The sequence below is a fragment of the Thunnus thynnus genome, chromosome 8 (assembly GCF_963924715.1).
Source record: "Thunnus thynnus chromosome 8, fThuThy2.1, whole genome shotgun sequence".
Taxonomy (NCBI): Eukaryota; Metazoa; Chordata; class Actinopteri; order Scombriformes; family Scombridae; genus Thunnus; species Thunnus thynnus.
The window spans coordinates 25,591,256-25,609,149 of NC_089524.1; the positions used below are offsets into that span (position 1 = coordinate 25,591,256).

General features: G+C 39.4%; 1 protein-coding gene across 5 annotated transcripts in view; it reads left to right on the forward strand.

Annotated features, from left to right (window-relative positions):
- dab1a (DAB adaptor protein 1a) overlaps window positions 1-17,894 on the forward strand; it is a 239,738-nt gene that overhangs the window by 11,561 nt on the left and 210,283 nt on the right. For all 5 annotated transcript variants that reach the window (XM_067597497.1, XM_067597494.1, XM_067597493.1 and 2 more), the window contains exon 3: window positions 6,069-6,148. The gene's annotated coding sequence lies outside the window, so the exon portion shown is untranslated. The remainder of the gene's footprint in view (window positions 1-6,068; window positions 6,149-17,894) is intronic.

The following is a 17,894-nucleotide window of genomic DNA, read 5'->3' on the forward strand; positions in this document are numbered from 1 at the left end:
CTTTTTTCTTCAGTGCATTGCAAACGAAAGTGAAGGCCTATACCAATATCCATAGGTGTGACCACAGTACTTTTTACAAGCTACTGCAGAAATTAAGAAATTAGCTGGTTTGAACATATTTATTATAGAGCTGCAACAATTAGTCTACAACTATTTTGATCAAAAAATTGTTTGTCATTTATGAAGCAAAAATGCCAAACTGTAGTTGCAGCTTCTCAAATGTGAGATTTGAAGCTTTTCTGTGTCATACATGATGGTAAACTAAATATCTTTGTAGTTTTGAATGTTGATTGGACAAAATGAGACATTTGAAGACATCACCATGGGCTCTAAGTAATTATATAGCCTTTATTTTCACAATTTTCTGACATTTTATAGACAAAACGATTAATCGAGAAAAAAAATTGGCGGAATAATTAATAATGAAAGTACTCTTTAGCTGCAGCCCTAATTTATTATTAGATTTAGATTTACAGACTGAGCCAGAGCAGGATATTCTCAATTTCATGCATGTCTGTATGCAAAAAGCCTACACAAATCACGCAACTTGCAAGCTCGCAACTGTGTGGGCAGATCTCTGAAGAGTGGGTGCTGTAAACTCAGCTCTGAAAGAACAGTCTTCCGTACGAGTGCAAATGTACATCCGCAAAAGTTTTTAAATTAAAGATTTGCCCTTTTGAAACTCAAGTTTCAACTTTTCAAAAATGTTTTTCCCAATGTAAGTGCACCAGTTTTCAGATCAACACTTACAAGGTTTCAAACGTGGAAAACAAACTAATACGCTGGGAGAACAGTGATAAATTTGAAACTCTGACAATGTATTGGAGAAACACTGTAAAAAGAGAGCTGCAGTTGTGAAGAAGGAAAACTCAAATACAAAATAATGTTAGCAGAGATTTGAAAATCTTTTTCAGCCCACCAAAACATTATACAAGCCTTCAAAACTTAGTTTCAATCTTGCAAAACCTTTTTCATTAGATTTCAAGCTTTCAAACACGAGTTTCAACTTTTCAAAGCTTTTCTTTTTCAGTTTCCAAATATGACATGATATTCATCCCATAAAAGGGAAGCGTCAGGTCATTGTGGTTCCAGGCAACATGGGTTGATACCAAGATGTCTGTTAATACTGCATATTTACTGAGGTGTTAATAATAAATCCTTTTGAAGGGTGTAGAAGGAAATACAGCTCATGGCCTTTTTGCAAGTCAACACTGTGGAGCTGTGTCAGGATGCTTATGTTACATAAGGTTCAAAAATAGCTTAACTGTTGGTTAAAAATATAGGATATGATAATCACATTTTTCGGGGACTATAAGCACTGCATATAACTGCATAGACATTGGAGTATTGGTTATGCAGAGTCACAACAGGCTTTAATTGGCTTCAGTTGGAACTTGTCTGGGAAGGTCGACCTACGTGTTACTGGCTACGCTGTTGATAGGCTACACATAAATTACACAAGGTGTTTGGTGGATAACCATTAAAGTGACTGATAACTTGTATCATTTCCAATTAGCATTAAGTTTTATTTAAAGGCATTAAAGCGTGACATTAAGCCTACGAGTGTCACATCAGATATGTGAGAGCTGATAACCTTAAATGTAATGCATGCATGAAATAAAGTTTTGAATAGATCAGGGCAGGCGCACTGATACAGTGCAACTGTTTGTCCTTGAGTGACACCATCGCTGCATAGGCAAACTGTTATTATGACACTAGCCAGGTTGCTGACATTATGGCTCCTGTTAACCTTAAACGGCAGGTGAGGGAGAAAGGTACAATGGAGGTAGGAGGTAGGCAGAAAGGTGTTGTAATGTGTGTGTGAAGCCTGGAGGGTGGGCTGGGTCAGTGTGATTGACGGGGTGTTGGCAGGACGTCAGCACGGCAACAGGGTGAGCAGGACACAGGAGATCTGCCCCAGCTGGGTATGAGAATTCACAAAGTGGATGGCAAGGTCTCCCATGCTGTTTACACACTCCACACAAACACTCCCACACACTTATGCATGCACACATTCACAAACACACACCCACTGCCTGTGTTTTGAATGTTGACCTTGTTGGGCTGACAGAGTTAGCAGGAGCAACACCTCTCTTTGGCAGCATCATCTGTTTGCTTAGAGCAGAACAGTGTGTTACACTGTCTGTGTGTGTGTGTATATATATATGTGTGTGTGTATTCTGCACTGCCTGTGTAGTTTTGGTTAAACTCCCATGGGACTATGTGATTCATCCTTTACATATCCACAAGTTTGGGAATGGATGCAAGAAAAACAAGAGTAGAGGAAGAAAGAAGGAAAAAGACAACAGTGGGGTTTTCAGTTTGTCTTGGGCTTGTCTTGGATGTTAGTGGAAACTTGGGGAAGAGGCATCAGCTGGAAAAAAAGTGCAAAACAGAGATCTGATCAATTCAGTCTTTGAACTAAGCTGATGAAAGGAAAAATTGAAAGGCTGCGCATGTATGCAGGTGTAGTTTTTTGGACATGCATCTTGATTGAACACTTTTATGCGCCTCTGATTTGATCCCTGCTGTGAACAGCACACAGAGTCAACCTGAAAATGTGTTTGTTCCTGAGTGAAGATAAAAAGAGTTTGCTAGATGTCTTTATCAGCCCAAGAGGCAACATACAGACAGAAGTGGATGTTGTGTTGAGGCTCCATTTCAGACAGCAGGTTTAGGTTAGCCCCTTAGTCTTGTGTTGGATGAAGCTGATTGTTAGGGCATGAATAGAGGGGCTGGTTATTGAGGCTGGATATTTGTTCAGCTCTGACTGAAATATGCGCTCAGAATGGAGTATTGAAATTTTTCAAGTACTAGTGCAGTACCTGTTCAAAATGTGCCTGTTCAGAACAGGCTGATTGCTTGGCCTCCAGCATTGCTGTTTCAACGCATAGAAACATTAATACTGTTGATGTGAGGTGTGAATGAGTGTATACACCAACAACATGAAAGAAACTAACATTCTATTATACACAGATGCTAACTACTGTAAATGAATAATAAAATAACAGAGCTTTTGAAAAAATGTGCATTCTGAAATAAAGTGGATTGATTATACTGGGCTTTTAGATTGTTTATTTTCTGTGGCTTCAGTTTGGATCATTTTAGTCAGTATGTTTGCTCAAAAGATTTGTGCTTATATGAGACATACTGGTTTTGAGCTACCCGTGGGAAGTAGCCTAAGGGTCTGTCCATTCTTGATTAAAAGCTGTGTTTTCGCTGTCTACTTTTCTCTTTTTAGAGCACACCATGTGAAAAAACTTTTCTCTGACTCACTGTACAGCTCTGATCACAGGCCGTGCTCATGCTTATGGTTTTATTATTATGGAGTGCAAAAAAAAAGGAAAAACATAAATATTTTTTGTGAGACAACTCATGCAGGGACTCAAGGGTTTGCTCATGACATGCAGTCGTAGAGCCCTGAAGCCCTGCCCTGCTGCTACACAGAACACTGTTCGCTTGATTATTCTAAGTATATTAATATTGAACGTGTTGTGTGTCCACATTGCACCAAATTCGACACTGCAAATCTTTGAGTCTCCAGCAATACAACTGCCAAGTTTGAAGCAGATTGGATGAATGGTTCTCGAGATATGCAAAGGACATACATACAGTACATACAGACAGAGTCCTTGCTTTGTAGTAAGTTTGACAATTGCAAATGCTCAGTCAGATCCACTTGGTTTACTTACTCAAATATTTGCTGTTTTAAATTACTTTGCAGCATTGAAAGACTGATTAACTCACTAGTTTGGTATATTTTTAATGAAAAAGAATTTGTAGAAAACATGTTCATAAGACCATGAAAAAAGTATCTTTGCATTGGTACCGCAACTTCGCTATCTTGAAGCGAAACTAACTCAAAATCTTGAAACGATACCCAACCCTGGTGTAGTTTTGTTTTTTAGATCACATGTTTCATATAACAAGGTTTATGTCTGTCTGTTAACATCTTGAGAGCATGTTGAAAATAATTGTCCTCACTTAAACATGTTATCCCTTGAATTGGTGTGTTTTGTAGGTCCATAAATCAAATCCAATCAAAAACCCTGAATGACAGTGAGGTCGTGTACAAAAATAGTCAGAATATTAGTTACTATATATTGGAGTCGACATAGCAGCAGCAATTAAATTCTAACTTGAATGACTTTTTACAGTTGTACATGCACCAGCGTGCATATGTTAGGTGTGTGTATCTACGTGTGTATGTGCTTATAATGTATAAAAATGTGGGTAAGTGTACATGTTTGTTTGTGTTTGCATTCAGAGTGGCTAAAATGCCCGAGTGTGTTGCAGCTGTTGTAGCAGTGATTGACGAGGAACTGAGTTTGCAGTAGGAGCAGAGCTCAACCCCATCTGACTGATCTGTAAATATTCCCTCTTTCTGCTGCCTCAGCAAGTCTCTGCTCGAGCACAACACATGGATCACATTGGCAGGGTACAGGCAGGGAGGGAGCAAGGGGTGTGGAGAAAGCTAACAAGTATAGGCGAATGCGAGGGGAGGCAGGGGGAAACTGTGAGGATTGGAGAACTGGTTGGAGGAGTGGAGTGTTGGAAAGAGGGGAAGCAGAGAGAAAGGAGAGAGGGGCTGCAGAGCTCTCTTCATCAGAGCTGCAACATTGGGTCCTCAGGCCCTGCTGGACCAAAGCCAGAACCACACAGCAGCAAACACAGAGGATCCACTCCCCCCTTTTTCCTCTGTTGTTCTCTGACTCCGGGCTTCTCTGTCCTCCTTCCCTGTGTCCTCCTCTCTTAATCTGTCCGTCTCGCTATGGATAATAGGGATAGAAGAAGATGGATGAAAGAGAGAGAGCACGATAGATGGATTTAGGGAGACTTTCAACAAGAGTTTGCAAGAGTTTGATTATATTTCCTTTGATTCACAGACAGCAAAATGAAAACATGAAAAATTCAAAGCAGGTCAAAAAATGCATCCTTGCCTATGTAGCTCTTTACGAGTCCATCTTCAAACACAGCATAGAACCACAGTTTGTCTCTTCGTTGCCTGGTAATAATACTTCACGTCAAGCTTAACTTTTGCTTTTATAAGACACCTGAAATCTTACTGAATTGCTTACTATTTAAGAAATATATTTTATATCCTCAGCTGAAACCAAGATGGAGCAAATCAATAGTTGGGTAAGAAGAAGTGAGGTGTAAACATAAAGAAACTGGTGGAAAAGGAGGTAGTGATCTGTTGCCATGTTCTGTCTGTCTTGCTGCTCTCTCTCAGCAGTGATGGTGAGAGTTGAACGCTTGGCTTCAGATGAAATGGACATATTGATTAATATTGATTAAAGGCTGGTCCTGCAGTGGAGCGTTACTGGGTGATTTTCTAAAATAAAAGGACATTTTAGTCATGACCTTTTTCATGAATCTATTTCTTTAGACATTTCTCACTGACACACACACACACACACACATACGCTCACAGAAACACGTGCATGCTCACATCCACATCCTCACATTCACATCTCACAGCAGCGACATGCTGAGTGTTTCAGGGCGGAACTAAAATCTTTTAAAGCCACTTTGTAAGGTTGGTCCACTGGCTAATTCCATTCAGTGTGAAATGAAATTGTGAGCTTCTGTGAGGCTTGTCCAAGTCTTGATTCGGAGGCCTGCAGCTCCTTTTAAAGGAGGATTTAAAAAGAGCAAAGGTTTGACACAAAGTAGCTTTGTTGATTGCGTGAAATTAGGTCCTGCATATGGGCTTTTTACACTGCTCTGCTCTTATGCAAGACCCCGTTCTCCCTCTTACTTATATAAAGCCTGCTAGCATTTCCATTACTCTTTTGACAGAAGCGTATGACAATAGCTTTCCTGTGTGGTAATATGATTACATTAACATGGGGGAATGGAGCCAGTTGCTCCCAGAGAGCTCAAATCAAACTGGCTGCTCTCTGAATGCCTGTTTCACCCCATTTAACAATAAACACACAAACACACAAAAAAAAAACAGCCTCCAGTGTCAAACGAATAGTTTTTTTGACTTGGGGTAGTTACAGTATTTACACTCATAACTAATCTTTATGCTCTTGTTTCTATCTAATTGTACATGCTCTCAGGTCAGTTCTTGAGGCCCGAGTACAGTGGAAGACATGACGCTCCTTCCCTTCTGACGAACACTGCAGGCATGATACAAAAGGTAAATCATCACTGTCACCTGCTGTCATGATATGACATTTTGCATGTTGGCAAGGAATGTGTGCCGGGTATGTTAAAATAAATAAAAGCGATTCTTTTGTGTCTCTTCCAGCATCATATAAGAGGTGCACCATACCTTTTTTTTTTTTTTTTTAAAGTGCTTTTGTTGTAGTTCAGAACTGTATTTGAACTCCTGCATTTTCTTCATGCTTGGGTTGAAAAGGGGCTGTCAAAATCCCATCTGAAGCTTCCTGCCACAACAGATCCACACTGACACTCAAAATATTATACTGTACAAGGACACTACACAAAATATAGGAAACCATCAAAGAAAGCTTAGATGCAGGCTTCCTAATGCAGAGACACATTTAAGGCACACTGTAATTGCTTTAGTGAATTTGTAAATTTGAATGTTGACATACTTTTAAACAAAGTGCTCACTATACAGCTGTATTATAAAAAAAAAAATCTGATAATTTAAAAAAATAATAGAATTCAGTATCAGCAGATGCATACATGCTGCATGTAAATTGTTTTTATACTTTTCGTTCTTGTAGTTTTTACTGATATGATTTTGCTGTAACTATTACTTTGATATTTTCTGTTTAATAGCCCAAGTTGCTCAATTGTTCTGTTTACCCAATTTTGTTCCTTTGCTCTTTCCTAATAATCGCTGATGCAATGACCCAGTTTACCCACAGGGATCATTAAAGTTTAATATCAGAGAAATACCTTATAGTTGGCAGTTATTGTTTTACTTCTATAAGACAAAGTCAGTGTTGCTCAGAAATATCTAAAAAAGCCAGTGTTGTTTAGAGCAAATGTGTCGAGGTGATTCAAAATGCCCCGTGAAGCTTGAAATTCACACTGAAGCTTCCTTTTTTTCCCCTCATGATTGTTTTTATTTGTTGCCTTGGTGGTGCTCTCTGTGTGGATGATAGAAAGGCTGGTGAAGCTCCATCCCAGCACATCTCTGAGACATTCATCCTCAGCTTCACCGGTCTGTCTGTGTTGTGGCTAATGGCCTCCTATTCTGTCTGAGAGCCGGGCTGGTGCTGCTGCTGATCTCATGGAGCAGATAGCAGAACACTTCACAAGTTTACAATGTAACTTAATGCTGCGAGGCCATCTTTGTGTCCTTATCGGGTTTCTGTATTAGGGTTTTATGTGTGTGTACAAATGTTTGTGAGGATCGACATTAGTGGGGACAAAAGACCACTCTTATATATAATTGTGTGTGTGTGTGTGTGTGTGTGTGTGTGTGTGTGTGTGTGTGTGTGAGAGAGAGAGAGAGAAAACAGGGAGAGTGAGGGGGAACTGTCACCTCGACATGACCCCAAGTTGTCCTCGTAATTAACAGATAACCTTTAATGAGGCATTGGCCTCACAAGCCCTAACCACAGAAATGTCACATTTAACCTGACAGCACACACACACACTTATGCACACATGCATACAGTGGAGAATGTGTTAAAAGTGTCCTGTCATACCATAAATGTCATCTGACTGTAACGTTCAGGGGCTGCCTCTGTGCTCTTTACGGATTGATTGTGTGGGTGAGACAGCAACAGGCTGGGAAAGATCAGACTGTCACATCTTACATCGAGAAGAACAGTGAGTTGAACACATGGAGGTCTTTGTAACAAGGAAGACACAAATTAGTTTAATTTGTGGACAGTTTTAATTAAACCACATTTGTCATAGTAGAATCAATTCCACAAAATTAATATCTGATTATTAAAACAATTTTTTCTCGGGAAAATATAGAACAGTAGGACATTTATTCTGTAGATTGGGTTCAAATCCAGCAAACATGGACTTTAAGCACCATCAGACCCACTCCTCCTCGCTTCTGTCCTCACAGCTTCCCTTCGACCTTCCTCCTCTCTGTCGCTCTGTCTCTTTTCTACACTCTTTCTATCCGGTTCTTTCCTGCTTCCTATCTGGCTTCTCTTTGAACACAAACAACTATTTCTGACAGTCCATTTATGCGGAGGTAGATTGATGTGTGTGAGGTGCGCTTGTATTTCCAAAGACACACACTGCAAAGAGGAAACACAAACACACACTCATGCTCACACACACAGAGGACCATCTCACATCCAGCTAGATATCCATCAGGGAGCTGTTGTTTGTAATAAGGTAAAACTCTGCCTTGGATGTGGTCACTGAGTTAAGCTCCTGAGCTGTCATATTTTCTTATTGGGACTAAATAGATTTTCCAGTTTTAGTGGAAAAAAAACAAAAAATCACCCAGCTTGACAAAAGCAATAAACTCCGATGGACCTGGACTGTGATGTCACCTGATAGACCTGCAGAGCGTACATAATCTTATCCCAGAGACAAAAATGCTACGCTGATTTATTAAGATATCCATGAATAATAACCTGGAAATCTATAGATGTATATAAAGCGCATGCTGGGATGATTTGAAGAGAGAAATAGAAGCATTTATCGAATGTGAATCTCTTTAAATGCCTGTCTACTGAATGTGAGAACGATAACCAATACTATACACAAACACACACGTATTGAACTTTATAGCATGTTGATGCCAAAGGGGGAGAAAATGACTTGTTGGCTATTCATTGGCTGTGCAGCAGTGACTGAGGCTGTATGAGTGTCATTTCACTGAAAAGCGGTTCAGAAGTGAAACTGTCAACTTGCATCAAACAGATACGTGACGGCTTCTGAATCCTGAAGAGATCTGGTTGAAGCTTTGTCGGCCGTTCTGCACTGCAGCCTAATGCAGAGATGTACTCATGTACTGTATTGGTCGCGTCCCCCCACTCTTGTGTGCACGTACACACACACACACACACACACACGCCAAGTGTCAAGATGTACGCTCAGACACAATCACATAGATATTCCCCCTGCATCTTGTGCTCTCGTCACGCCTCCCTGACTTTCTCTCATTGTCTGAATCCGAGATGAATACGCACTCAAACACTCACACACACACACACACATACACAGTCACACAAATTATACCACCCGCACAAACACGTTCTTCTTTAGGTTAGAGGACAATTTGTTCAGCATCTGTGAAATTAGACATGGGTTTACAATGTAGCCTTTTCAATACTGATCACTGTCATACAAGTCTGTGTGTGTGTGTGTGTGTCTGCATGCATGTGTTTGTGCATTTTATTCTGAAGAGAGTTTTAAAAACTCTGTCGTTGCTCTTTGTGTTAAGTTCTTTTGTGAGCAGACAGCGAGCTCCAGCAGTTTAACTTAATTTAGGGTTTGCACACAGGCAGGCCTTCTTAATGTAATATATATTTATGGACCCAATACATGGATTTTTTTTTTTTTTGCTTAATGCACATAGCCAAGATGCTCTGCTGCAGGACTGCCTCAGGCCTACAAGGTCTACAAGCCAGGATTGAATTGCTCTCCAACCTCTTATTTTCTGTTAGTGAACCATCCATTCGCATTACTTTACATTAAATTCACTGTAAAGCATAGCCTTTATAATATGCTCACTTTTGTAAGGTCTATTTGGAAAAAATCTGTACTTCACATTGTTACCTGCAGATGCTTGAAGGCCTAGTTACTATATTGTGGAGTGAGCGTCAATGAAATCTCCCGCATAATATACTTTTAATAGAAGAAAATCTGTTGAAAATACACCACTGAAAAATATATAATATGAGATAATTAAACACAATATTAATGGAAAGAACCATTGAAGAAAAAAGACTGAAGACTTTTGAAGCTCATTACAGTTTCATGTGGTGTTCAAGTTGTGGCATGCTTTGCCGTATTTTGCTGCTTCCATGGCAATGAAATTTTCTTTTTTTTTTCTCCAAGTAAATATTGAAATTTCTTTTGATCTGAATAGTGTGTCATACATTTGGTAATTGAGCTGTGTTTTGGTAAGGAACATGGTTCTTATGTGTCTATACAGCCCTTCAGAGTATTCGTCAGAGGTGTCCAGTTATAATGTGGTCATGTGTTAAGGTAGTATCAGCTTGCGCTGTGATGGTCAGTATTATAGCCTCATTCATGATTCTGTTGGATCTCTTTTCATTTCCTGTTGTTACATTTTTGTTGTTGTTTGTGTGCAGTTAATTCTTCGTTTGGTACCAGCTGTGATTACTTTCAAAAATGTGCGACCAGAACTTCAAACTGCGAATCAAAACAAAACAGAAACAAATGTCGGCCAACTCCTCTACAATTAGTCCTGATTATCTTTACACTAAAATTTGACATCAGTCCATCAATTTTACTCTCCAATCAATCTCACTGTTTATTCATACTCTCTACTAATCTCTTTTCAACACCATATGCTTTTGATTTTGATATGTTGGTTGTTTTTGTTGTCAGTATTTGCTGGGTAGGGATAATATTTTTAATGTTAGAGTATATAAAGACTGAATGAATTTAAAAAAGCTATGGATATAATATAATAATAATAATTGTGGGGTCCCCGCTTGAGAAGCAGGAACCTATGTTTAGCACTCCTGCTTTGTCCCAGTTCAGGGGCTGCATGCTTTGAAAGATGCATTACAGATGTGTCCTACGAAGGACCAGGAGGCCAAGCTGAACCTGTGCTATTTAACTTCATCATCAAATAAATGCAAATAACCTGGCCATTTGTAGAGGTGTGCCAGTAAACCGGTTTTACTATATTCCTGTTCAAATACTCTGATGGTACACCGGTCAACAGTTTCTATTGCTGTCATTACTGTGACTCCTGTTGTTTTCAGCTACCACAGCAGAGCCAGCAGACCAGGCCTTTTAGCTCTAAGTACTAGGGCCATGTCACATGAGCTAGCTGACATACTGTAATGTGACTAGTTTATGGGTGCTGAGTTGTAACATTAAGTAAGACAGGGGATGAATTTTATGTGACTTATAGAGAGGAAACTTCCTGCCTCATGACTGTGCACATTACATTCTTCCTCACTGTGCATCACTCTCAGCTCTGCTCATGGTATCTGTCTAGTAGTAGAGCAGAGGTAGTGTACAGAGGGGCAGGTGGTGTTAGTAGTAGTGTGAGTGTACCATGGTCAATTGCTATTATGTTCTGTGCATGTTGATAAATGCCCTTTTTTTAAAAATGATTTTAATAACACTGAGGAGAAACAAGAACATGTATGAAAACATGTATGGATGTGTAAAATTTTAAAAAACAGACAATGTATTGCATTTAAAGTAATTCAAACTCAACTATCATAAACTTGTAACAACTAACCTGCTTTGTTGTGGTGTTTAAGCACTTTTCTTTTACACATTCCAACAACGTTGCAATATAAAGTTCACTGCTCAGTTTGTATAATATTTTCTTAGGCAAACATGGTGTGAAGCCTTTTCTAATATATTTCAGGAAATACTATCAAATACTGTCATGATAATGCCATTTTTGGCCACAATCATTGAGTTGACAAGGACTATGATGTTGGAAATGATGCTGTAAATAAAAAAAATGAACCACAAACTGTTAAAAAAACAAACAAAAAAAACCCAATAGTGATATGAGGCTATACACCGACTGGCCTTAAATAAATTGTGTGACACTGAGAGATACAATAGGTACAAGTTGTGTTCTCAAATCAGGGAACAGATGGTTGCATTTAGAGGAACTTTTGAACTAGACCTGACCTTGTTGTCCCATTATGACATTTTTGGTCCAGTAGTGTAGACTTCATGCTGTATTGTATTTAGAGAGAAGGCACTGGATCAGGCTGTCTTCACTGGGGTTACATAGCCTACTGTTGCAGGAAGTATGTGAGGGAGCATATCAGAAAATCACAAGATGGCATTTATATGTGTGTCTGTGTGTTTGTGAGAGAGAGACTGGACTCCAGTTAAATCAAAGCTGCCTCTGTACTTGCTCCCTGAATCCCCTGTTGGTGAAAACTCGGTTTGTCTGGGAGCTAAAAGAGACTGGTGAATTATTAAAGCTTGCTGAAGCTTCACTCATAGAGAACCAGCAGACCACTGAGACACCACAAGACACACACACTGAGAGGCCAGTCTAATGTAATACCCACAGGGTACCATACTCAAAATCGCTACACATGAAGAATGTTGACTGCTCATGCTGAGCAAAGCTGGTGGATTTCACTGTTTGCAACTGCAGATGGACTGCTGTAGCCTTTCAAACATCCAGCTATAGGCTACTATTACTACAGCTCACTACAGCAGGAAGAAATATCATCTCACTTCACATCATTTGCAGCTTGTAATCTGAACCCTACTCCTAAGTCAGACAAGATTTAAGAAGAGCTGCTGCTCCCTTGCACTCTCTAACATTTTTAAAGATTCATTCTGATGGCTTTTCTGTTTTATTAGACAAACAGTGGATGGAAAAGTTAAAGACAAAAGAGAACTGGGTTGCAACCTAGCTGTGTAGTAATGGGTACAGTGATGCATCAGTGTTGGCTATTATTAATTTGAATGTAAGATGATGTAGCACATGAGAGTTTAAAGAAAGGTAACGCTGAGAGATTTAACACACATAAACTATGCACTTTTCTATACATGTTATGCGGCAAAACCAGAAAATAAACTTCCAGCTTCCTGAAAATGACATGATATTAATAGTTGGTTCTCTGTCCATCGCAGTGACTGTTTCCTCAAAGATAGTGATTCACATAGACATAGTGATTCCTCATAGTGTGGTTTATAACGACATGAGAAGTAGGGATGCACCAATCCAACTTTTTCAGTTCTGATACCAATACCTGGGCTTTGGGAATTGACTTTGCTTTGTTTTGCTTTCAAACAAAATGTAACAAATATCTTTATTTGTTTAAAATTACATAATATAATCATGAATTCATGAGTGAGCGATTCAAGTCATTTGTTAGCAAGAGGAATGGGGTGTGTTCTGCAGGTTCAGCAGGTTCTCCGTCAGACACAGAAACCTGAACAAATCCAACTTTCTAAGGCAACTAATAGTTGCCTTAGAAAGTTGCTGAGACCTTGTATTTTTTACCAGAAGCCTCGGTGGTGCCAAAGTGTTGGTGACGTGGCTGAGAGATGAAAGTAATCCCGGAGGGGAAAGTGCCTGAAGTGAGTCTGAGGGGCAAGGCTAATGCTAACTGCCAGTCATTACTAAATAATCAAACGGGACCTCAACTTTTATTAGTTGTTTGCTTTGACATAACCACCAAGTACATATTCAGGGGATAGTTATACCGTATGTTGCATTGGATTTGATTAGTGGAGGGTTTTGCTGTGACATTTTAGGCCACATGCAACTGGTTTTCTCTTAGCAAGATTAGCTACAATAGCTGGTCTTATTGAGGCTACACAGGCTGCTCGGGACAACTGCCATTCACCAAAGAGCGTCCAAACAACTTCACATAGTAAGTTATAAGTTAGCATACATTTTGTACTGTCTATCAAGCCCTGAGTCATTCCTCTCTGCAGTCATGGTTAACTTGGCTTTTGTTCACTAGCTAACTTTACTGAATAACACAGCCTAGCCCTTGAGGGTATGAAGGTTATTTTATGACACAATTTTGACTTTTAGGAAGCACTGAAATTCAGAAAACAAAAATATCTCTGCAGAGTTGGTATTTCCAGTTGAAAGCACTGATGTAGTTGTTTGCTCATGGCACAGTGGTCATAATAAGATCTATATTTTTATGAATGATCGTATGTTTAGATAGTTTCATCAATTCATGTTGCTCAGCTAATTCATTGAGTTTTTATGATCAAACTCTTAAGTCAGTAATTTTGTATTTTCTCTAGAATAACATTTGACCATTGTGAGAGAATAGACTTTTATGTGCTGTAAACATGCAGATGGATAGAGCAGTTGCTGCAACAGTGTGTTAGTACATTTTAGAAAAAGTGAGCACAGAGAGAATAAAATGATGGTTTACCATGCCCAGTGGTTTAATTAAACTGCTAAAATGAAGCTCATAGTGTAGGTCTATGCAGGAACATAACGCCATTTGTGCTACCTAGATGAGCTGATGATGCTCAGCTCTGTCTACTTGCCATGTTGGCCACTGCTGCATTGCAGGCTGAAAATGTCCAGCCTTCACCCATAGTTTATTCAGGCTGATTAAGTTCATTCATGGACTATTCATCATCTGTGATAAACTGAGCCTTCCAACCTGTATTTTTGCTATCTAGCATTTTGTTGCCACATACACTGAACAACAGTTTAATGTGTTCACGCTGTGAGAGAAGAGTGAATACAGATGAAACGCACTAGTACAGACCTATAGCTAAATTAGTAACAATGCATGTATTAGTGGTGAACTGAATCAAATGATAAGTTGGGCTTTCAATATTGGGATTAGTTCATCACAGAATGTTTACGCAATGATCTCTAAAATAGTTTAAACTTCCAGGCATTCATTGTATTGTCCTTTGTGACAAATGCTTCCAATCTGCTATTCCAGGAAGGTTCAAACAAATGTGTTCAATTATTGGCTAATGCTAATTGATCAAGGTTTAATACAGTGCTCCTCACTATTTTTTTCATGGGAGCCACACTGGCAGGAGACAGTCAATAGGAAAGCCACTTCTATCGCGAAACACCAAAATCCACCCTAACCATTAAGTAAAGCTGCCTAATATTTTGTCATCTCACAACATACAACATGTAATGCAGCCAATACAATCTAAAAACAGGGTTACCTTAATACTGGGCTGAGCAGAAGCAGGCATGCATTTCCTTGACTTTCTCTATGTTATATTTGTAGTTTGTTGTTGCAGTCCTTGTGAATTATTTGTATTGGCTATGTTATCATAATTAGGGATGGGTAATGTTAAGATTTTATCGATACTACTAATCTTATCGATACTCATCAGCCCGCTTCTTTATCGATACTCTTATTGGTTCTTTTTCATTCATTACATTACATTCAGTCATTACATTACTTTTAAAAAAATGTTATTTTAAAAAAAGGATAAATTCAGAACAGGATTTGAAATGATTTATGTTTTTAAATATGACTAAATATTGTTTCTAGAACAGCAAAAGTAATGTTTAACCCCAGAAAGTCACTATATAAACTCAATAATATCTCACTGGAAACAATTCTAAATGTCAATGAAATAAATATGTCAGACATCAAAATACTGACTAAAGTTTAGAAAGTGAATGATTTCTATGTTCTTTATTCTTTATTCAGTCATTCATCCTGTCCTCTGTCCTCCTCCCTCTGCTGCTAATATGGATTCACTGCTGCAGGTACTGCTGGTAGAGAGAGGAGGGGCAGGTTTGCGTGGGGGGGGGGCTGCCATCTCAGCCAGTAGCTAAGTTTACAACAATTTGCCATATTTTATTATATGTTGTAAACTAAGCTAAACAGTCAGGCTACACACAGACAGCCTTCATTTTAGCTTGTTCATAACACTTCATTATTAGCTTAACAAGCACGCTGTGGCACCCCGTTCCAGTTCAGAACTGGGTTTTGTGGGGCATCCCTAATCATAATTATTAGCTGCAATGCGAGCCGCCAATTGAAACTTGGCAAGCCGTGCACTGAGTAACATTGGTCTAGTATAAGGTAAAGTCCTCTCAGCCGTCAGGTCCGTCACAGTTACTATCTGCATTTACCATTCCATGCCATCATTTTCTAGTCTAAGGAGATTGCAGCTGATCTATTCTTGCAAGCCAGTGGCAAGTTTCAGCATTATCTGCTGTGTGTGGCAGCCTCCATTGACTGCTGCTAGTCAAGCTGGCATTCATTATCAAGCAGGTAATAACACAGAGCACTGGGTCTAACTCAACCGGCAGTGGACTCATTAATATAAACAGGACCCTAAACCCAAACTTAATTTACTTGAAAGCCTCTTTGGAGACGGGGGTTCAGTGAAGAGCCTTCGACTGAGTGAGTGTGTGTGCGTGTGTGTGTGTGTGCATTTGAGTGCGTGTCTAAGAAAGGTATTAATCATTCCTCTGCCACAGCCCAACACACCAATACACAAACAGTGTTGAGTGTGAGTGCATATGCATTACAAAGCTCCAATTAGATAGCTGATCAGTGGTGTATATTTAAGTAGTCACTCATCTTTTTCCACTCCCCACCCCCACTCATATCTTTTCCATTAATGAGTCCAATTAGCACATGCAAATATTTATTTCTAACCAGCATTTGTGATTTATCACACTGTTCACTCTTTAAAACAAACAGTCTGAGTCATTTGTGTGCATGTGTGTGCTCGCACATTTGTGTACGTGGGTTTTCTCTCTTTATTCATGAAGGCACGTCAGCTCATTAGGCCCTCCTGTAGAGTAAGATCATCAGCAGTGCGGGGAGAGGAATCAAAAGACATCGTAAAGAGGAGGAGAAGGAACATCACAATATTCTTCACTGCAATATTCAGCTATGCAGACACACATACACTCCCTTGTATCAGTCATTGATTTAGGGTGTGCGACTGTAATGGGTACCACTCCACCACCATCAGATTGATGACACCCAGACATCGCAGAAGGCTCTGAGAGGAGGAGGGAGGAGGAGGAGGAGGAGGAGGAGGAGGAAGAGGAGGGGGAGGAGGGCGAAGAAGGAGTAGATTAAATAGAGGGAAACAGAGATGCTCTTTTGGGGAGTTATTGGTGAGAGGTGCTTAAATGTGCTGCACATAGCATTTTAAAATATCAATATATCATTGGCAAATGTGTTATACCTTGATAGAATAGATGTAAATAAATGGTCGCTATTGTAAATGCTTGTGTTTCTATAAATAAGAACAAATTTCCTTTAAATCTTTGCTTCCCTATTAGCTGTCTCCTTTGTGCTGGAAATCTGTTCATTTCCTGCAAAATCTTGATCGAGTTTTGAAAAAAGACTTGATGCCACACAATCTAAAATGCAGTGTAGAAGCTATTAGAGGTTGCTGGTCTTCTCGGTGGTGGTAATCTTTGTCAACAAAAACACATTACATATAATTTTCTATACTTTTTTGCCGAAGGGAAATAATTTGGGGAAAAAATCTTTGTAGAAGAGAACAATCTTGATTAACAAACTGCACCGTATTACCAATCCATTGGTGACCAGAGAGGGAGAATGTGGGAGTTCGAAGGAGCCCGAATCAAACATTAATATATTCAAGAGTGTGTACCAATTACTTTTTATGATTATCTCTGACCTGTAGGTGGGTGTGACGGAACGGGAATTGGTTTCTCATGTCCCGCCATGAATGTGTGTACAGTATATATGTTTGCATGTATGTATGCGTATGCTCTAATATGGAGACTGCGGCATGATCATCTACGTACTATGTTTTATTCATCTGGGAGTCTGTCACTGGCTAATGGAAAAAGGCGATGCATGTATCCGTGTGTGTGCGTGCGTCTTGCTGCTAGCTCTCTGACCCTGTTAACTCTGATTAGCTGTGTAGATAGCTGCTCTGTAAGCTGTCAGTGGAAGAAGGACAGGTAACATAGCAGCATAGAAGTGTAAAACAAAGGAAAACAGGAGGAGGGTGATGGGACTGTAATGTAAATAGATTTAGTGAAGTTATTTGGATGAAGTGCACAAATACAGGCTTTCAGTGTTTGTATATAGTGCATAGGGCTGGTGACAATGACGGTGAAGGAGACAGAACTATAAAAGATGGCTCTATTGAATTCAATCACCAAAGTCCTTCAAACTGAGCTTTTGCTGCATGAATTCATGTCAAAAAGTGCTGCACTGAGACTGAAGAGCTACAGTACAATCCTTTAAAAGACTGAAGAAGACTGAAAACCTTGCTTTTGTTCCTTTGTGACCTTTTTTATTTTAGATGCACAGCAACATATTTAAGGATTTCTACATCTAAGCTGA